General features: G+C 43.5%; 1 protein-coding gene across 3 annotated transcripts in view; it reads left to right on the forward strand.

Moving 5' to 3' along the window:
* Stx18 (syntaxin 18) overlaps positions 1-22,675 on the forward strand; it is a 98,783-nt gene that overhangs the window by 25,451 nt on the left and 50,657 nt on the right. Inside the window, exon 1 of one of the 3 annotated variants that reach the window (XM_037208893.1) lies at positions 8,771-8,948. The exons of 1 other annotated variant lie outside the window; for it this stretch is intronic. The gene's annotated coding sequence lies outside the window, so the exon portion shown is untranslated. Of the gene's footprint in view, positions 1-8,770; positions 8,949-11,784; positions 11,806-22,675 lie in introns of those variants that run through there. One more of the 3 variants, XM_037208894.1, reaches the window with a different exon arrangement.

Raw genomic sequence — 22,675 nt, forward strand, 5'->3', positions numbered from 1 at the left:
TGCAGTGAGAAAACTGAGAAACAGTTCTCTTTTTTGCACATCTGCAAATCTTCATGATTCCCATGGAAACTTTACAGGGATAAGTCACCTAACAGAATTGAGCACTTCATAAAAGATGCTGCTTAATGTGGTGATGTCATAACGTAGAAGCCCTGGCCTTTGTGATTTTGAAGTGTGAGACTGGTGGTGATGTCTCCTCTGTGACAAGTTCACACTCTCCCCTTGCATCTTTGCTACCCCCACCTTGGTCCTCAGTGTCATGAGTCTCCTACTCTCAGGTTGAAGGGAAAGAAACCATGTGCATATAAAGGCAGTGACGGAACATTAGTCTAAACAGTCCACAGTTCTCCAGACACATCACAGACCACTGGCTCTACCCATTCTTTTCTGTTGGCTGTCAATTTAAAATGTAGAATGAGCTCTTTAGTTTTTGTTTTTTAGACTAACTTTGGGGTTTTAGAGACAGTGTGTCACATTTAAATAATCCATTTAAGGACTGAAAATACCACTTTTTTTGTGATCTGCATACTGAGGAGTGTGTGTGGCCCCTAAAACCAGACAATCCACCGTTAGACCCAGCAGTAGAGAGGCCGTATTCATTAGACCCAAGACAGGTGGGGAGGTTGGGAGGTGCGTCTGGATATAAGAGTGAAGGCTGAAGTCTCCAGAAGTTGCTCTCACGCCTTCAAGTCCCACCTCTTTGTCTTTTGATCCTGACTGTCCCCTGGCTAGGGGGAGGGGAGCTGTTTCTGGGAGACTCAGGCCTGCCTGGGGCAAAGCTGAGATTGAAGACCCAGGTCACAGCGTAAGGTGCAGGCGTCTCTAGTCCACACAGAGTTTAGTTTCCAGGTTAGCTGGCGAGAGTTTCAGATCTCCTGTCTCTCGTCTTCTCTTAGTCTTTGGGAAATCTTAAGATTTTTTTTTTAAACTTTGACTGCTGCTCTTAGCATTCTGAATTGGATGCATTCATATACATTTGATATGTATATTATCATATTCTTGAATTTTATTCTTGAAACTAGTTGGAAAGTTTCAAGGCAAACATTTGGTTTTCTGTTAGCCCACAAATTGGGCCCTGGTTGTTCAATGATGGCCTTGTGTTGACTGAGGCAGTATCATATTTTAGTGTATTTTGCTAGGAGCCCATGGAGCATACTAAATGTCATGTCTGACTGTGAGCACTATTCACTAATAATAACATCAACTTCCATCTTCAGGTACCTAACGTATCATCCAGAAGTATAAAGAGTCTTGGTGAGAAGCCCTGAAAATGTAGCTGTACCGTGCCCTGCTGGCCCCATATCTCAAAGTTAATGGAGGTTTTCCAGGGAACTTGGAGGACTACCCACAAACCTGTCTCAAATGCTGAAAGCCGTCCTCCGTGTTGTGAGCTGCTGGGGTCCAGGCTGCTTGCTGTGCGGGGCTTGGTAGTCAGCACTAAAGGGTTATGTGCTGGGCGCTTGCGATTCCTTGCCCCCAAAGCACCCTCTGTCAACACAGGGCCATGCTCCTTTTGGAAACTCATTCTATCTCGGACCTACACCAGCTGCAGATGCTGCTGTGTTCCCGAATGACTTTGTGCCTATTGGGTCACAGAGCAGGGGCGGGAGCCAGGCTTCAGTCAGGTTGTTAGAAGCCTTAGGATTTTCTTTTTTTTTCTAATTGGAATTAGGAATGGGTCATGCTTTGTATGGAAGTCTGAGTTTTAACAAACAGAGCTTGGGTGCTAGAGGTAAACAGTTTCACCGCAGCACTGCAGAGAGAACAGCTGAAATGCAGAGAAAACGCAGCTTGCAAATCTGCAGTTCTGGAGGAGGCTTTGGTGTCTGGCTGCAGTTGCTTTAGAAGCCCAGCCGAATTGGCACCCTTTCTGTCATTGGGTCATGAAAGCCAGTGATGCTAACTAGGGTAATGCAGCCTCCACAGAGCATTTGCCAATGTTTGGAGATGTCTCTGCTTGCCCTAGGGGCTGATACTGCATCTTGTAGGTAGCAGTCAGGGATGCTGTTAAAAACTTGATAGCAAGTTTCTCACATAAACACAACCTCTTCCTGACTTCCAGGCAAATTAACACGAAACCCCAATTCTCAGCAGAACCTGAATATTAACCCACCCTTCATATGTGACCATAGCACACATTAACATCTTCTTGCCTCTTTTCAGAAGGTAATTACAATTAATGTCTGTTCAAGGGGACTTAGCTAACCTAGGGATATAAATTAGTTGCTTAGTGGGTAATACACACTCCAATCCCATATTTCTGATCTTCTGGCATATAGCCAACCTGGCATAAAGATAATATCCATTGCACTGCTTTGAAAAGGTAGATTTCTATTCTGCCCAGGTCAGACTTGCAGGCTATACTGAGCACCTGGGCAATATATATTCCAACAGTAAAGGGCTGGAAGTGACGCCTGTTCATAATTTGTCAGTAACTGCTTCAGAGTTATGCCATCCACCCCAAGATTTCCTCTGAGAGTGACATTCGACGTGTATAGGAAGGAGACAGTCACCATTTTAAGAACAAAAAATTGTGATTTAAAAAGCCAAATGTTGTACTACATGAAACAAGAAAAACAATAACTCCAGGATCTGCTAAGTGTGGGCTGGCAGGAAGTGGACCTCCTGGAGCCTACCAGAGCACACACTGCTTCTGATTCACCTACCAGCTCACCGGAGACAAGGAGTGGGTTTCCCTAGTAGACTCAGTAAATGAAAGCTTGCAAGTGACTGGAGGAGTACTGGAGCATGAGCAAGGGGCCTTCTCCAATTCCTCACGTAGATGAAGAGCTACCCCCAAATCACCTGCATTTGATACAGAAGCTTCAGGGTTCTTTCAGATTTTTTTTCTAACAGTTTTTATTTTTAAACTATGACCTGTGATTATCTCTCTGTTTCTTCCTCTTTCTGGAATTCCTTCATTGCTCTGAGTAATCCAGACTTAAAATACAGAGGATTTTGTGAGAGTATATGAGACCTCTCCTCCTTGGCACACAGTTGACATTTAGTGCCTATCATTTGTTGGAACAAACAGTGATTTCCTCCAACTCTGTAGCTCTAAACATTGTCTCTAGCCCCGGAACCCTCCAATTTGTAATTCCTGCTCAGACTCTTTTTATACTGTCCAATTAGAGGTACCTGTAGCTGTCTATATATCTGATTAAACAGTAAGTCTGCTTGCTGTCTGTCACATGTACTGGGCACATGTCTGTCTCAAGGAACATGTACTGGGTTGTCGCCTCTGCTTGAATGCTTTGCCCAGGTGTCTGCATAGAGATATGCATGTGGCTGACTGAGCTCTGCATCAAACCCGCCCTCATTGCCAACTTCTCAGAGGCCCTAATGACCACTGTGTTTAAAATGTAACTCAGTTCTCCCAAGCTCTGCTCTGGCACTCCCAGGGGGCTGCCTTGCCCTGGGGGTGCTTCTATCTACACCCATATTCACCCAGCACTGTATTAACCAATTCTTCATTGCTGTCATTTGTCATTTTTCTCAAGAATTCTGTAATCGATTACATAGTATAAACCCTTTGAAATCATTCTACTTAGTCTGACTAAAGGAGTGTGCTTTTTGCAGTTACTCAAGGATGAGCGTATGGATATTTCTTTCCTGTCTTATCACACAGCAATCTCCTATGGAGAACTCTAGTTATCTACCACCTGTGGAGTGGGCCATGGCTGCTTTTCAACAATTTTGAATTGAGCTGCCATAAAGATTTGTGTGTAGGTGTTTGTGTCAGCATGAAGTTCTTATTTCTCTAGGGCTAGTCCTTAGGAGTGGGATTGCCAGTTCATATGGTTTTTGTTACCTTTCTAAGAAACTGCCTATAAACAAACGTCTATAGCAACATTATTTATGACGATAAAATAGTGAAAATATCCAAGGTCTGTTAGTATTGACTGCTCTGATTGAATTTTTGTTTTTAGACTGTGATCAAGGGTTCTCAGTTTTTCCTCCCCCTTCCCTCCCTTATTACTCTGGTTAAAGTAGGTTTAGAGGGCTTTGTGAAGATACATACATACATACATACATACATACATACATACATTATCTAGCAGTAGAAAGAAATCAAGAACTAATACTTGCTACAACCAGGCTGTATCTTGAAAACATGGTAAGTCCAAGATGCCAACACTAAGGACCACATAATGTATGAATCCATCTAGATGGAATGTCTAGAACACAAATACATAGGGAATCAGAAGTTAGAGAAAGATGCGGAGTGGCTGGTAATGGACATGGGGCTTTAGGATAGTGCAAAGGCAATGGATAGGAGCGATGTTTGCACAATTTGTTAATATGGTAAAACATTAAAACATGTACTTCTAAATGAATAGATTGTGTGCTGTGTAAAATAAATGACAATAAAGCTATTTTTTTAAATATAACTTGCTTTCCAACATGATTGCCCCATTCTGTAGTCCCATCAGTAATGTATTCAAATTATGTTTGTTTCACATCTCATTGGCACTTGCTATTGTCAATGATTTTTATGTCTGTCTTTCATCTGTCTGTCTGTCCGTCTCCCTGTCTCTGTGCTAGGGACTGAGCCTGTCAGGCAGTCCTGTCCTCTCGCCCCCCCCCCCCCCGGCTCTGCGACAGTGGTCTGCCGGGTGGAAGGTGCCATCTGTGCTCATAGCAGGTCCACAATTGCTTGTGATGCTGGCATCTTTCCTGCCCCTGTTCGCCTTCTTTGTAAGCAGACTGTTCCACTCTTGGGCTCACTTTTAAGTCAAATTGTTTTTCTTGGCTTGAGTGAAATCCTTTTTATATTGTGGATATAGGTACCTTGTCCTATATGGGTTTGAAATACTTTCATAGTCTCAGAATGCACTTATCTTCTCAGTTCTTAAAGACGTTTGTTGATCACCTGCAGGGTCCATCTGTTGACTGAACACATAGTCTGGTGTCTGGCACAAAGCAGGGAGAAACTCAGTGTTTAATGACTAGGTGGGTGGATTCCTTCTTTTACCATGCAGCAACAGATTTTTTTTTCTGTCAGGCAGAATGTAAATATAATCCTGATTAGGCCATTTTCTGATTGCAGTCTTTCTTTCCTCTTTCTGCCTCAGAGGGATTAGCAATCTCTGTGGAGATTACAGAGCTGGTGTGAGGCAGGCTGACTTTTAGACATGTCCTCTTCTGCCTCCTAGTTTCCTACTCCCCTGTGGACCCACGTTTCCCAACTGTTTCTGCTGGGCCAGCTTCATCTTAGTTTCATGTCTTTAGCTCAAGAATCAGGTGCATGCATTTGTTCTGTGTCCTGAGTATGCATGAAGAGGCAGCTTTGCTCCTTATTTCTTGAGCGTCACCTCAGTGCTACAAACTCTGCCCAATCCCCAAACTAGGTTGGTGCCTTCGTTTTATGCTCTTGTTCCATTCCTGTGTTTTTGCCTCAGAGGACTTCAGTTATTTATAAATGTTTATTTGGTGTTTTTTCTCTTTGCCTCATTGTGAGCCATTGACTTTCAGATATTTTTCTTCATGTGTCCCCCAAAAGAATTTTGAAACAACTAGGTAACCTTTCTCACTTGCACAGGATGTCATATCCAGTGCAACTTGCTCACCCCTCTTCTGAATATACCCTGCGGTCTTTGATGCTGCACTTGGTCGCTTCACCTCTGCTGTGCATCAAGACCGGCTCTGACAGTCCTTTCCAGTTTCAAGGAGCACAGCCTTGCTTTTCCCTGATGAACTTGAACTTCTGATCCAGACCCCATTTGTGTTTGTGTCTGACTTTGCACTGGTCATCTTCCTGGAAGCTGTATGCCCCAAAGATGGGTGTGTAGAGATGAAAGTTGGGCCGGCATTTATTTGGTCAGCGTTGGCATCAAAACCAGGGCCCCACGCATGCTGGCAAACATGACATTTAAAGTGTCCCAGTGGTGAGCAGCATCCTTCAGTGCTCCTGTTGTTTGTTCTGTGGTTGTTACTGACGCATGGATCAGAACAATCATGCAGGTTTCATGAGGGCCTCTCAAGGCCTGGGACGTGCTCCCTTGTCTTCGTAAATGGCTGCACACAAGCTGATGACAGCACTCTTTTCTGGAGTGTCAGCATTTAAAACCAGCTCCATTCTTAGCTTCCACGGCTTGTAGACAGGAAAAGAAGACAATGGGAGTTCATGGAATTATGAACCCAAACTGTCATTAAAAGAAATAATCTGTTAGATAACGACTCATATTTTCCATTTATTTTGTTGAATGGGAAAAAAATGGGAGTCTCTGAGTTGTGCAGGTATGGTTGGTCCATCATTAGAGCCGTTCCTTCCTCAGCTTTAACCTGCTGATGGGTGTCCCTTTGATGGGAGAACTGGTTTGATCCAGTACAGTGTTGTCTGAGACTGGTATGATCTGCCTCTCTCCCCAGTGGGAGACCAGCTCGTGTGTGTCCGTCCGGCCTGCAAGTTGGGACCCTAATGGTGCAGTGTGGGGAAGAGGGGTAGAGAGAGGGTGGGAGTAACTGTGGTTCCTGGCTGTGCCAGGAACACCCAGCAGCCAGCACCTCCTCCCAGGGACGCCCAGCCTCTGCCATGGCAACTGCAGCTGAAGGCTGTGCCAGGCAAAGCTGAGGACAGTTTGTTTTGTTTTGCTTTGTTTTTATTCCCGTTTCCACAACTCAAGGCATGTAGTAAGACCTCAGTAAAAAAAATAAAATAAAATAAAAAAAATCCTTGATGTTGAATATAGGAAAACTTTCCATGTATAATTGGATTTCAAAGTCATAAACCTTTTCAGTTTTCTTTGAAAAGATGTTAAAGAGAAAATACTTTTATACCTTTATTCCAGATAGTCTTTGTGCTGTGAATTAATTTTCAAGGGCAAAAATACTTTTTACAGCACTGTTTTTATTGACTCAGTAGCTTCTGGCCACAGCCAACTGTCATTCTGTTCCCTATTTTCCTTGCTTCAGGTAGCTTTTATTGTTTTTAAGTAGCAAATGTTTCAAATGCTCTGCTCCGACAACATTTAGGTATCTTCAGTGGTTTTATAGTAATGCTGTTTTCACACAATTAGGATTACTATTGGCATTTCTTCTTTCTCCCCTGTGCTGCTTTTGAGGCATCTGGTAGATGGATGGTTTAGGGGTGTTTCATGTCATGGGCTCTCTGTGTGTGTCAGGTTAGGTATGTGGTGCTATGGTAAGAAATCTGACGGCAGACAGCAGCTTCCCCTTCTGCAAACACGTGGACTCCGGTGCTGAATAATACCCTGGATGTCTCTGTTTTGCTGTAGAAAATCTAACACAGATTTTCGATTGCCTTTTAAAAAGCTACCCTTCTCCAGGAAACCTTATCTTTACTTTGGCATCTGGTTTTCTGTGAAGTCATAATTTTGGATCAGAATTTCCAGCTGTGGCATCTAGTTTTATGGAGTCCGGACTAAGAATTAAAAACTAGACTGTGTGTTTCAGTATGTAAAATGAATGTTATCTCAGTGTGAAACAGTGTGGTGGTTGTGTTTAAGGATTTTAGTTTGCAGGGTTATTTTTCTGATCTGCTCTAAGAGAAGCAGCCTGCGCAACAACGGACAGCTCAGCAGAACGGGCGAGGTTTGCCCTTCTTCCAGTGTCCCTGGACATAATGTGGTGTGTGCATCTCCACAGGGGAGAAAAGCACACGATGGCAGACTGCCAGTAGCCTACATTGACTCCCTCACTTCCCAGAGGAGGAAACTGAGGTCTTAACTTTGTCCTCTGTGAGTGAGAAAATGGTCACTAACTGGAAATGAAAGGAGTCGGAGGTAATCCTGTTAGGGGGAATCACGTGGCCTGCTGTTTGACAATGCAGGGGTCCTATGCAGAGAGAGCCACCCACTCCCCCCATGGCAGCACTGCTCAGAGGTTGCCTGTGCCTAGGACTAGAAGGGCTGGGAGACCCGTGGAACAGGAGACAGGTTTGCAGAACCTCTCAGGATTTAAAAATGTTTTCCCTCTCTACTCTCTAGATCTGCTCTTCAATTTTTATCCTAATGAATTACAAAATCAGTGGTTTGGAATACAAGAATGCCTTGATGTAGCAAATTGGTGCTCGTTACAGCAGGATTTGTCTTGCAGAATTAGATACCTGGTTGTCTAACAATGGAGACATGGCTCCATCGTGGTCTGTGTAACGGTGGGATGTTATGTTGCTATTAGAAGTTTTAAGAAGTTTTTGTTGCTAAGTGAAATAAGTGGGCCATAGAATATGATTTCATTCATGTAAAGAGTATAGATATACAAATAATAGTATAGAGTGTATTACAGAGTGCTGTCACTATGAATTGATTTTACTTTCTAATTCTGCATAGTTCATAAACTGTCTACCATAAGTAGAAAATAGGCTATAAAATTTTAATGCAACCAAATAGACACTTTTTATGATATAAAGTTATAAAGTCACTTTAGAGTCTCACTGCTCATAGATATGGCGAACAGAAAGATTGTGTTTGGCTGACCTCTAACACAACTGCCCTGTCTCTACCCCATGCTGTGTACCTGGTTGATGGGAGATAGCACCCATCCAGACCAGGGGCAGTAAGGTGAGGCCCACAGGGAACTGTCTTAATCAGCAGTCATTGTATTTGACCCAAAACAAAAGAGCACATAAATTTGAAAAGCTGTTCTCAGTATTGAAGGGGCATTTCTTTATTATTTTAGAGTGTAGCTTCAGAGATTGGGAGGTGACATTCTGCCACTTGTAATTCTTTGCCTGGTGACTGGAAATTTTCATAAATCAGCTTCCCAGAACAGTCTGTTATATGGGTAACTTGACCCAATTCCTCTTACCTGGTTCTGGTTTAATGATTGAGTTGACTTAGCCATTAAGTAACAGATGGTTATGTAGAAGACGGTGAGTGGATACCTGGGAGTCTGAAAACATACCTTCCAGCAGGCCAGGCGAGTGCTGTGTCCTCCGAGTATGGCACTGTCAAGCAGCTGTGGGAATGAAACTGGTTTTCTAAAAGGTAGGCTTTCCCAGAGCACACCGAAGTTTTCTTCACTCTCAGGATTCTTTGCAAAAAAAAAAAAAATCTAAAAATATTTTGAAGCCCTCAATTCCACTTTATAATTTGGAATCAATAACTTCTTGCTACTGTAATTTCATACGTTTTATACTACCCCCAGGAAAAAAGCATTTACTTACTTCACATTTCTTATAGTGATTTCAGTTGGTCTCATTTTGCATTACAATTATGGCTTTCCATTCCACGAGGTATGGTTTAGAGTTGTGTTTCAAATTTGAAATGGCTCATGCATTAATGAAGCTACTGTTTTTAATTTGAAAGAAATGCTCTCTTAAGGAAGTTGTTAGGCTCTGGGATGCAGTTTTAAAATGTTTTTCTTGTGATAGTCTCAAGTCATTATTCCCCAAAGAAAAAGTGGCACCTTTAGACCCCCCTCTTGCCTGTTGGGCCAACTGTACATTGATTGCTGTGCAGTCACCAAGGTCCGTCCACAGAGCAGGAGGGGCAATGCTGTGTAGATGAGCCTTCTATCCAAGGCCTTGGGACAAAGGTGATGTCTTATTGAAGGAAATTCCAAGTCGGCCCAGTGCCCGGTCGGCCTCTTTCCACACTCCCTCCCTCTGCATCTGATAGAAAACCTAGGTGTTTCCTTAAAACTCAAGCTGCTCCTATGTGCCTAATTTTGAGGTTGTGAATGTATGCCCATGTGGATATAAACTGGGTTTATGGTACTCGTTAAACATCATGACTTCCTGTATTTGCTGATAATTCTGTTCTGACAGTGAATTGTTGTTTTTGTTTTTTTTTTTCCTGACAAACAACTGTTTTCTTTGGAAAACTTAAGAAATCTTTGATTTTGAATTGTGACAATAGTGTAGACAGTCCAAATTCATCCACTTATTTTACTAAATACTTAATGAATATTCATGAAACTCTGCAGAATGTGTAACAGTCTTTACTAATGATTGAAGGTACCCCGGAGATGTTAACATTATTGGTCTAATGACACAGTACTATTTTGCAACAAGTAAAATAGCCAATATTGAAAATTTGCTTCTTTTTGTTAGGAATTCATTCCACTAGGAGGAATGAAAAACAAACACTTTCAAATTTGGGAAAGACATGTAAGTCAATTTCCAAATTCCTGGTAACAGTATGTACCAAGAACCCTCCTTTTGAGAAAAGAATTATTCTCTTTATTTCTTCATTAGTATTTGTGAGATTCATCTGAACTTTTTTAGTGTGTGGGAAAGCACATTTGTATGTAGTAATTAGTTATCTTCTCTTTGACAGAGCTGGCAGCCTTCATATGTAAACATCTGTGAGTACATCTGTCTGGCCTGTCCTCTCCTTATGCTCTCAGGCTTAGATGATAAAGTTGATATTAGTAAAATAATAATAATATAAACCTCATCCCAGGTTGAGGTTTGATGCATTTCAAGATGAGGGAGGGGTGTTAGAAGACCACACTTGAGCTTGCAGCTTCTATGTGGTGCTGCATGCTGGGCAGTGCAGGCAGTTAGGGCAGCTCTGCAGCCACATCAGCTGGGTTGAAATCCAGTCCTGGCGCTTAGTTGCTGAGTGCATCTAACACAGCACTGAGCCTCCTGAGCCTTAGTTCCCCGGGTGTGAAATAGAGATAGCAAGTCTCCTCATGTGCAGTAACATCCTCTAAGGACACTCATCACAAGCAGGGGCCATATGAAACTACCCCCAGTGTGCACAGTGGTCCATGAGTGCAAGGGATATATTTGCTATTAATCGTAGAATAGTAAAGCCATTGTTGTGCCTATCATTCCAGGGCCTGGTCAGTCAGTGCCAATTAAGTTAAATGATTATTTTTTTTTCTCCTAGTGTTTTTTTTTTTTTTTTTTTTTTTTTTTTTTTTGTTGTTGTTCTTTTTTCCCCTCAGAGGCATGTTATAAATACACTAGCAACTGGAATATGTGCTCCTCTTGGTGGGTTTACAGTGTTCCTGGGAATTCAGCTTGAGCTCTGAGAAGGAAATCAGGTCCATCTATATGGGCAGAGTGGGGGCTCTCATTGTCTCTTCCTACCTGGCTCTGAGCTGGGCATTGTCCTCTCTAATGCCAATCTAGTACCTCAGTTCTGAACCCTTTGTCCTCAGAAGCTGCTCTGGTTGAGATACTGATTTTCGGGAATTGAAGTCTGTGAGAAACATAAAGAAGCCTGTGATCCTGTTCTGGGGGAGCCTGCTTAGTCCAGGCTACTTGGCAGTCCACAGTGTTCTTCCTCCTCCTCAACTATGCTTGAAACCACTGCATAACCCAGCTGCTTGAGACATCTGTTCTTATCCTGAGTTCTTAAGACTTAGAGCAGTTTAGTCTCTTGAATGACACTGCAGCAAAGTATGACAGCAGTTCCTCTCACACCCAGCCCCCAGGCTCTGGTGCAGTGGCTCTTTAGGAAGGACAGGCTTAGGGATAAAGGTAAGTAGGGCAGCCTCCTGTGTCAGCTTGAGAAGGGTGCGCAGAAGCTGTTGGTTTAAACATTGTTAGCACAAGTATCCTCGGCCTCAGCTCTCCCTCTTTAAAGGAAGATCTGAGCAAGCCCAGTGGGGGTGGAGGGATGTAGACCTTGGACAGGAAGAGGACAGACAGATGAGACTGGAAAGACAATAGGCAGGCACCCTAAGAAAGATCTGAGCCTGTGGCTGGCAGATGAGCCCGGAAGTGAGGGAGGAACTACAGAGCTGAGCGGCCAGTTGGCTGGAGCAGTTTAGTAGGAGTCACTGATCAGCTATGAGGCCCCAGGGAGCAGGCAGCAATAGCTTCACAGCCTAGACGGGGTGACATGGGAGCTCCAGAGGCAAGCTTGCACTGGGTGCAAGACAGAGGTGAGGGTGTGAGAGTTCCAGCAAGAGACAGGGATGAGGGATGAGGATAGAGGATCCCAGCAGAGAGCCCCCTCCCTGTAGCTTTGAATAAGGACTGATGTGATATGTGATATATGTGCCTCTTCCCTCTCTTGCCTCAGAGCTTTTCTCTGTTGATAGGGGAAGTCCCTCTGACTTGGTGTTGTCCAGTTTCAATGGAAGATCATAGACTGTTTGTTCTAGCTTTCTTTTAGGAATATAGAGAAAAGGTGTGTGTGGGGGGGGGGTCTTGATTTTGCAGTTATTTATAGCAAATAATTTTAGAAGAAGGTTCCTTGCTTAAGGAATGTGCTGTAGCCACAGGAGCCTTGTTCACTTTCCCAGCACTTCACATGCACAGTTCTTCCAGTGCAGACCCAGACTGGAGACAGCACCACAGGGCTCTGCTGTCCACTTTGAATTCTCATGTGCACTCTTGACTTCCACTTCTTTGGGCAGGTCATGTGACAGCCTTAGAGAGAAAATAAATATCCTTGCATTATTTTTGTGTGACCTTCCCAAGTCGCACTATACTTACTATGTCCTGGGTACTTTTCTAGTCCCTTCGCATCTTACCCTCTGTGACATGCATGCTGTTATTGCCCCTTCTCAAATGAGGAAACTGAGGCAAAAGTAGGCTAAGTATTTGGGAATGCATATCAGCACCATCTTGGATGCAGAGTTCTGGCCCCAGAATTCCTCCTCAGCCTCCCTCTTATGCCAATTGTGGTTCTCGGATCTGGTGAGGCTGTCACTCAAGAGGATACCAGCCATCTTCCTTTTCCGGCTTCAAAGTCAATGGCCACTGCCTCCTTGTTTTCCAGCCCACGGGTATGGCTCCTTTCTCTGGTCTTATGGCACACGTGAGGCTCCTAATGACCTTTTGCAACTAAGGACAACTAAGTGGCTTTAGCCCTGTAGTGTAGGCACAGGAACTTGTCTCCTACCTGCATATTCCAGCATAGGGCCTACGGCGTTTCCACCCAGCATGGTATATGCTTGGTGACATCTCTGAAGGATTCTATGTGTTGTTAGTTTGCATTTTGGAGCTCCCAGAGGCTTGGAAGTAGTAAATCGGATGGATCTCAATTTGAATGCCATTGTTAGTCTCTCTGAGCTAGTTTCCTTACCCGTGAATGGTGTTTATAGCTGAGCATCACTGAAAAGTGAAGGAGATTTGAATGTATGGAGTGGGCTCTGGTGGAGAGGCAGAAGGGCTGGGTCCTTCATCTGTAAGCAGGCATAGTACTCATAAGATTGGCTGTGAAGAGCCACCTTAATATGCTGTAATTTTCAGTCAAATGCAAAAGCCTTGGACTGTTTGGAGCTGGACTAGACGTTAGGGATCTGGGAGTGTAATCCCTGTGTTCACGAACAAGGATTTAAGCTCAGCAGTGTTACGACTTAAGGATCCGGAGTTATTCTGTAAAGTATTCATTCTGTACTATGTACAAATAGGCAGGTAAATACTTCCCATAGCCAGGTGCAATAGCACCAGTCTGTAGTCCTGGCACTTGAGGCTGAGGCAGGAGACTTGCTTAGCATAGCATAGACTAGCATAGACCTGTTTCAAAAAACAAAAACAAACAAAACACCATCCTTGGTCCTTCCCTGATGTCTGGTTTCCACTCCCTAGTCTGTGTGGTGTTGGTCACCCAGGACATAGGCTGTGTTGTGTGATCCTCTGAACAACCTCCCCTGAGCCAAGGATATGGTTTATTGTCCTGTAACTGTGACCACTGTATGATAGGGGCTTGGGAGGCAGAAGTAGAAATGTACAAGCCGCTAGAGGGTAAAAGCCAAGAAAACGCTCCTAGTCTCGTTTCCATAGAAATCCGGGTCTTGGCTCTTTGCTGCCTCCCTCCCTGCCTGTGAGGGTTAGGACTGGACAAGTTGAGCTGTGACAGCCTTATGGCCATAACACTGGCACTGGGCTGTACTGAACTTGTATTAGGAAACTCTAATGTGCATTCTGCTTGGAGATGATTTCTAGATAGTTTAAATGCTTTTTTATCAACACTTTATCATAGATTTTTACCTTACTACCATTTGTAACTATTACAATTGGAATGAAAAGTGAAATTTCATTGGCATATCGTGAGCATTGCTCATTTGGAGAGTAACTCCTGTAGAAGGCTCAGACTGCAGTGAAGGCGGGAGGATGCAGCCCTTCAGCAAACCTCACTGCTGTCCCCTACCCCCAGTTAAAAAGATCCTTCCTCTTTTTACCACCACAGAGGATTAACTTTAGCACTGCGGCACTGAACACGATATGGTGTTGGCCGAATCCCCTGGGGACTGTTTTCACCAATTAAAACGCCTCAGCATATCCTGCCTCTTGTTACATAGCCGATTCATTATGGACACATAGTACAGTTTTCTTAAGTGTTTGTGAAAATGTCCCTTTGCAGGCTGCGAAGTGGAATGGGAAGCAAATGCAGTACTCCCTGTGGCGGGCTGCTCACAGATCTGATGAGAGCTGAGCTCTCTTAGCAGTGTGGAGACTTAAGTGAAGAAGCATCCTTCTAGCCTCTCACAGTCTTGATGATTGCAGAGTTCAGGATTTGTAGCCTGCCAGTTCTGGTGTTTACACTCTACCGTGTGACCACTTCGCAGATATTTAATGTCTACTTTATGACATGATCAGCAATATCTTTGTTTCCAAATGGCAAGTTTAGAAGTAATAATGAGAGTCAGAATGTGGCTGACTTTTAAAATTATGCATTTTACAGAGAAAAAGTTGAAACTACAAATTTTAAATCTCATAAAAGCTAATCAAATTTGGTAGTATACATCATACTCCCTCGGCATCTGAATTCCATAAGCAGTGGGAGCGCTGACAGTGCCTGAGGAGTCTTTCCCACCCTCCAGCATGCATTCCTTCGCCCACTCGGGAAGAGACGCCCAGAAGAGCCTGAGACTGCCCCAGCCATCCCCTGGCTTCCCAGTCAGTAGCCAGCTTGTCTTAGTCCCCGTGAGCAGAGTCCACAGCACGTCTCATTGTCCCATGTCTGAGGTAGAAATGGCATCAGCACCAGAGGGAAAGTTGACCGGTGACACGTGGATGGGTCTTGTGTTAACGAAGAGGTGAATGGTGTTTTCCTGAGAGAAGCCAAGTGACTTCCACCGGGAGGGCCCTTCCCGACACTCTTAGTGCTGAGTTACAGTTGAGTTCCTGGCTTCGCTCTTTTGTGTTTCTGCTCAGTCTTACTCTCAAGTACTTTTGGATCTTACGTGTTTCACTTTCTCTTCTGTAGCCATGGTCCCTATCCTGGTCCCGGGGCAGAGCCTCCGACTGTTTGACTCATGGTGTGCACAAGTTCAAGAGTTAATGAAATGTGTTTGATTAATTTATTATAGAGCGCAGCCTCAAGTTAAAACAGTTTTGCTCTGTGGAAAATTCTTTCTGTTCAAAAGAAGGTCCTTATTTCTAAGAGCAGAGCTCTGATTTTAATTAAATAAAGAGCATTTTATGCAATTTTTTTCCTAAAAGCTTAAGACTAATTTCTATGGTTACTAGGGATATAAATCTCTAGATTGCTTTAAAACAAAGATTTGTGTTCAGGAGAGAGTTGACAGCCCCCTTTAAGAGAAGCTATTACTTAATTTTACTTTCCTAAGTTTAAACACATAAAAATATTTGTAATGATACCCCAAAGGCATCATAAAAATGTAAAATAATTGTACTCTAAAATATCTAAAATTACAGGAAATAGACCTCATTTTAAAAATGAACTAGGATTCATGGCTAGGGAACTAGGGTGTGACACACTTCAAAACCAGAGTCTCTTGTGAGAAGGCTTTTTATTATTAAAAAAAAAAAATCTTTTGTTAATTGTGCAGACTTTAAAATATGTCCATTCAGTTAGGAAATAATTCTTTTTAGTCTCATTACCTTTAATTTGTTCTACTGTGTGGATGCCTTCAATCCCTGCAAGAGAAGTCCTCTGATGTAGAATCCGACGGGAGCCCTGGGGTTGGGTCTGTGACTCCGCATTAGACTGTTCTAAGGATTGTTCACAAAGAAGGCCGTTCTTACGGGGCACAGACACCTCTGGTGCATCACTCTCCCGTGGCAGCCTTCCTCGTCAGTACATAGTGGGGCTAATAAATTGTTCAAGGTCAAAGGCATAGCGTATTTTAATACGGACAGTCCGAAATGCGTGATAGGAAGACTGCAAAAAAACAGTTTCCACTTTTTAATAAATAAAGCTAATCCTTACCTTCCTTCCCATGAGATACTGTGGTTTTTCTTTTACTGTTTTTGTTTACAAAAATGTTAGCTGGGCCATATATAATAAAACATCCCCATTTCATTCAGAAAGCAAGATAATGACTTATACAGTATTCACGCTGAAGACTGGATGTTCTGTGCAGGATGCCCCTGAGCCGGAATGCTTTGCATTAGCTCCCATTTATATTGTGACAGCAAAATGGGAAAGAAACCCCTTACCTTCTTTTTTTTTTTTTAAGAGACAAGAAAATGCAGTTAAAGCTAGGTATTGAAAGTGCTGTGAGCTGCGTATTTGAACAGACATAAACAGTCATCATTGCAAATGCACATGAATCAGTTTGCTTTTATCTTTCAAGCAAAGCATTTCCCATAGTTTTTGTGGGTTTTTATTTAAGTTGGGAAAACTTTGAAAGTTTGTGTGAAAGTATAAATAAATGCAGGGAAGTCATGATTAGAGTTTGATAGTAAACACTCAGCAGCAAATTGGGAAAGTCTATTAAAGTCAGATGTAGCTTTTAATAATGTTTGCTCAAAATCTTACTCTCGAGAAGAAAGAAGCAGTGACTTATGCGGGTTTGGAACAAAGGCTTGGCTGTGATTCAGAATAAAAGCTGAATGCAAAGTTTCTACATGAGGTTTCTGGTGTTTTAAAGAGCCTTAATGATTGTTACGGGAGTCTTCACGATGCCCTTTCCTAATTTTAATAAGCACAGAAATCACTTGTGTATCTCTGTGTGTGTGTTCCAGTTTAAAAGCAAAATAGTTTCTAATAAAACTTAACATTTTTTTTTTCTCAAAATAAACCTGTGTGGAGATCCTTAATTCTGCAATGAGGGAAAAAAGTAAATTTGTTTAGTTATTGAAATGTACTGCAATATAGGATATAAATAAAAATAAAATTTAAAACTTTGAATGTGTTTCAAATCCCAAGTTTCTTTGAGCTTGACCTAGTAGGCACTCGGTGCTTCTGTCCCTCGCTTTTGCCCTCAGGCTGGGGAAGGTGCTGCATACCCTGGGGTAATTCCGAAGACCAGGACGCCTGCGGCTCACGGGTGTTGCACAGGGGTCTTAGAAACCGTGGACTCTCCTTTCTCTGAAACAGGACTGCGGGGTCCTTAAAAGTGTGTGTGTGTGTGTGTGTGTGTGTGTGTGTGTGTGTGTGTGTGCGCGCTTGTTGTTGGGGGCACTTGGTGATACATTTTAATAAGTTGTGTAGCCAACAAATTGAGACAAGATTTTAAAGCAAAATTCTTTGTTGTTATGATAAGAATATAAATGTTTATATTTGTTTTTTAAGCACTGTAGTCACCTGAAAAATTGCTCAAGAAAGTACAAACTTGGACTTACTCAGTTTACTGTGAAAACTTTCAAACATGAGTTTTGAAAATATAATTTTAGTAGAGACTTGAAAATATTTTTTGTCCCAGTAAAATAATTCTTGAAAGTATGGAATTTGGGTCTCATAGTTAAGGTCTATTATGTTATCCTTATTTTCCCAGCTGTTCTACTTCACCCTAGAAGCTGTATTAGGGACCAAGTATTTCATCCTATTTGAACATTTAAGTGAATTCCTTTTCATTGGTCAAGTCCTCATTTTGTAAAATTTAGCAGTTGTCTATTTGCTGTAGTTACTTAAATTCTGGAAATACGTTTTCCACTTTCACTTTTTCAAAGCAAATGTATTAGAACCTTTTGTAACTTATCCCTTGAAACAGTACTTTCTGCAGTGTGTGTGTGTGTGTGTGTGAGAGAGAGAGACCATAATGAGGGAAAGGAATCTATATTTTTTTTTTTTTTGCGGACAGAGAATGATTAGGCAAGGCCCTGGATTTTCTTGGAATGCCGGCATCGGTGCTGTTGGCAGAGGCCAGCATACTCGGCATTTTATTCCCATTCACTCAGCTGAATGAGGACTGTGGAGGCCAGGCTGTGGGTCTTGTTACCAAACCCTTTCTTCAGAGAAATAGAAGGAGTGCCTGCTCATTCCTTTGCCGGCATTTCTCTAAACAAGTAGGCTAGTACAGAGCAGAGTTCTCCTGTTATCAGGGCAGTGTTTTCTGTGGAGTGTGAATGATTGGCATCTGTCAGGCAGCCGAGACAGTGCATGTCTGTCCTCCCTCTGTGCTGCTCACAGTTGCTTTTGCTGGTCCCTTGCTGATGTGAAGCAGAAACTGAACAAGGTAACAGTTTTGATGGTGAGATTAGAGGTAGCCAGGCAGACTGTCTCCTGGCTTTTAGAGACCCTCATAAGCTCAAGCCACCCCCTCCCCTTGTTTAGATATTATTTGCTCTTTTGAGTTTCAGATTACAGGAGCAATTGATCTGCATGACCTATCTTGAGAACTTTAACTTTGCAGTGGAAACTTAAACCAAATGTGTATCCTCAAGAGACAAATCATCTTAGGACCAGGCTGCTGTCACTTTGATGTACTGTGCTGTTCTCAGGGGACCCTTGTGGTAGAGAGTGCCACCTAGTGGATGTGACTTGTAGTTGCTACTGTGGGTGGAAGGCTAGAGAATTGGTTTGGTGCTTGTTTTTGGCTCACAAAGAAATGAGTTTTTATGTTGTTCCCAGCATGTAAATATAACTGTGGCCAGGATTCTAAGAAAATGAGATGGATAGCATTTGAGTCTTCACACAGTTCCTCCCTACTGCTGTACTGCTGTGATTCGTGTGTGTGTGTGTGTGTGTGTGTGTGTGTGTGTGTGTGTGTGTGTGTAGCAGTGTTCAGTCTTTGGGGACTTCATGGACTGGATAGACCCATTCTGTTGCTGAAAATTCCGTTCTGTCCTGAGGATGAATATGAACTATAGATCTCATGTTGGCTCTGGGGTTGTGTGCCTCTGCTGCATGCTAATATGTTTACAGTAACCATGAAAAAGCTATATTTAAAAACCCCTTTGTATACTGTAACTGCCAGCTTTGGGTATAGCTACTCCTTAATGCTTTTTTAAAATGACAAGTTCTCAATAAAACTCTTTGACTTGTTGAATGATTGTAGGTATTTGTTGAGCTGGGGCCTATGCTGGATCTTCAGAATCCAAGGTGAACAAGACGTGGTTCTTCTGAGCTTTTTAATTCTTCACCACAGAAGGGACTAGACACCTTGGGGTATGGGACGTGCTGTGATGAATATCATTGTGTTTGTCTGCTAAGTATTGGCTACTATGGATGGGAAAAATAGCAACTGCTTTTGAAGAAACTGATAAGTAAACTTAGTGAGTCATTTTCATGAGCTTGGCGCAGGGGCAGTAGTAAAAGGTGGCGTGGCAGCTTCTCTCTGCCTTGTCTCTTGGGCTCAAGTTTATCCCAGGGACCACATGAAAACAAATTCAAAACAGCAAGAAGCTCCTTCTGGACTTGACTCTGGAGTTTGGATCCTGGCTTTCCATGGCAGCTGTCCTCATTTGCTAATCAGTACAGGAGTCTAACCTATTGCCTGGTGTACAATGGACACTGTGTATCTATTACAGCTTTTGGTTTTTTAAAAAAAATCTTTGGAGCTTTTCTCCCATTCCTCCCTCTCCACCGGTAGTAAGGCAGATGTGTGGGTAGGTCTCATAAACAGTCCTCCCCACCCCCTGCCGCCCCACTGATCTCCTTATCAGTACTGGTTAGTGTTACCTACAGCCAAGCTCGCCAGTCATCCAGGGCCAGCGACCATCTTAAGTGCCTATCTGGAAACCTGTTCTATGTACAGGGTGCTTACACCAGAAGTGTATGTGTGCACACACGCATACATGCATGCTAGCAGAGTTCTTTGACCTGAGTTCCAGCAAGCAGAGAGCCTCTGAAGCTCAAAATGGTGGTAGAGAAGTTTGTGTCTAAGGAGTAGGTTATTTCTTAGGTCAGAGTTTCAGGCATCTATGTCCCATATAAGGTGAAACTATGTGGTAGATATTTGTAACTCTTTATGTAAGGCCAATAAAGAAAGTGGAAATGGAATCCTTCCTGGAAAATGAAACACAGGTTCCACTGTGCTCCGGTTGCTTTTTAAGATACAAGAACAGTCAATGCCCAGGGTTGAGATTCGGGTGTGCCTCATTGCCCTGCCGCCCTCCCATCACAGCTGTGGAGTGGTGAGAGGAAGGACAGGTGGAATGCGGACTGGGGTGTAGACTCACTCCAGGCCAGCTCACTGAGGCCAGCTCCATGGCTTGTCTCCTCTTTGTAAAGGCCTCGAACTCTCCCTTGCTGTGTCGCTTCTGTTGGACATTCACCAGAAACAGTAGAATCTGTCCAAATTTATACCTTTTGTGAATTGTCAGGGTGATTCTTCTTACTGTCTTCTTTTCTGAGAAGTAGTTTCAGTTTCTGAAGCCCATACTTGGAAGTTCTGTTGTTGACTTTATGTAGTAGGTTAGATAGATATTGAGAATACTGTCGGTGTATGCAGCCTTGGAGTCATGCTCTGGTGGAAGCAGGCCGGGGAGAAGAGACTGCCCACCTTTGGTTACAGTAGCTTTTGGATAATCAGACACCCACATCATTCTGGAACTTGTCAGCTGGAAGAACCTGGCAGATCTTCCAATCAACCATAGCAGCAGTTGAAGGTGTGGGGCACAGCAGTGACCCTGAGGTCAGAACTGGCTGAGTCACTCTGCACCTGAAGGTGCCATCCTGCTCTCTGCCTTCATGCTGACCAGCCATGACAATTTCTGCTTTCAAGAGAGCAGAGCTAATAAAGGCTATGCATGGAGGTCAGTATGAGCACTGGCCCTGGGGGAAGTGTGTGCTGAGTCAGAGGGGAGATGGTGGGAAAGAAAGGCAGTGGGAGCAGAGGAAAGATTCTGAGGGGAATGCACTGGGCACAGGCAGACAGGCTGGTTGGTGGGTATAGCACACAGAAACTTGCCTGGCGGAAGCCCATTTTCTACTTAGTGTGGGTGACCTTGGATAAGGTGGGTATGGGGTTGGGGAATCCACACCCCTCTCATTGGTCTGGTTTCCCAGGGTCTCATCCAGGAAGAGTACCTCACCTCACCACCTGCATCTCTAGCATGGAGTGTACACAGCTGCCTTCATCATGACTCCCAAAGCCACCAGCCATGGCCTCTGGTCCGTATCAAAGAAACCACAGTCTGTGCCTTTAGTTAGAGAGCTGAACTGCTCTGAAGTTTATGTCATTGCAGTTGTGTGTAATGGTCCCATTGCACTCTGTTCAGAGGAATTATAGGAGCCCATGGTTTTCACTGGACTCCTGCACTGGGCCTAACAGACCAAACCAAAATGGAGTCATTCTTGACAATGCTGCTGAACCAAACCAAAGTGTTAATGAAGATGAGTGTTTTGTTTCTTTGGATGCAGGAGAACCTAGTTTATCTGAGTTAGTGCAACAAAAATAATTCCAAAAGCAGTACCAAGAGACTCAGGGCTGACGGATCCTGATTGTTAGTCTATAGCTCGGTCTCCTGTTGCTGCCCAAAAAAGCCCAGGGTCCTGTTGGAGGAGAGTTCGTGAATGGTGGGCCAAGCCAACTTGATCTGTAGAGTGTGTGTGTGTGTGTGTGTGTGTGTGTGTGTGTGTGTGTGGAGAGAGAGAGAGAGAGAGAATGAGAGAGAATGAGAATGAGAATCCTGGGACTGAACTCAGGGCCTTGCACTTGCTAGGCAGGTGGGTGCACTACCACTGAGCTGAATCCCCTCTGCCTCAGTCTCTGGAGTATCAGATCACAGGTGTGTGCCGCCTTTCTGAGCACCCAGGTTCTTTGTTGATTTTTTTTAAGTTAAAATACATTGATGCTCTTTAATTATAGTTGTTTTCAATGGCAAAATGGTCAGAATTACGAATGACGAGAGACCAGGAAAAGCATGAACCAAATGAAGACATAATTTATCAGTAGCTCTCTTGGGGAAGTTATCTTAGTGAATGTAAAGCCAGTTTGACCCATGACTCAAGGGAGGGCATTCTGAAGTGGCATCAGGAAGAATACTTACTAAGTGCAGACATGGGAGGCAGTGGTTCTGCCAGCACAAGGCTTCCAGGCTATTCTGGGCATCCGGCATCCTGTTGGTATGTGAGACCCATGACCTGATATATTTAAGGTGATAAATGTGTCCAGAAGCCACAGATGTTATTTCAGGTAAAGAATTCATGAGCATTCTGGAAATGTTTAGCCTAGAGGAAGGGGAGCCTCCTTGTGTGGGAACACAATAACTGGTTTCTCCATCCCTGAGCGTTGAGGGGGGACCTCATGTGTGCCCAGCAGGCATCTGCTGCTGAGCTGTGCGCCTAGCTCATTGAACTTGATTCAGAGGAAAAAGAATTCTTTACTGTTTGAAGTGGAATGACTTCCCAAGAGGCAGTGGGCTCCCCATGTGCTGTCCTTCACAATTAGGTGTCTCCTAGAGCCTTCTAGGCCTGATAATCCAACAGGGGCAGTCAGTCACTTCTTTATGCTCTGGTAGTATGTAGTTTCTACTAAGCAAATAGAAAGGTCTAGTAAAGTCGCAGTGTCCAAGTTTTGCTGGACAGGGAATACACTAACCATCACCACAGAGGTGTAGTGTAGAGTGCTGGGAGAATGGAGTTGAAGGGGTCTTTTCAGTTAGCATAGGAAGAAAGTGGGCCCCTGAAGGAGTGGGGAGGAAGAGTAGTCTCCGGTATTTGCCTGTCTT

Source organism: Peromyscus leucopus, chromosome 10, assembly GCF_004664715.2.
Source record: "Peromyscus leucopus breed LL Stock chromosome 10, UCI_PerLeu_2.1, whole genome shotgun sequence".
In the NCBI taxonomy this organism is placed as follows: domain Eukaryota; kingdom Metazoa; phylum Chordata; class Mammalia; order Rodentia; family Cricetidae; genus Peromyscus; species Peromyscus leucopus.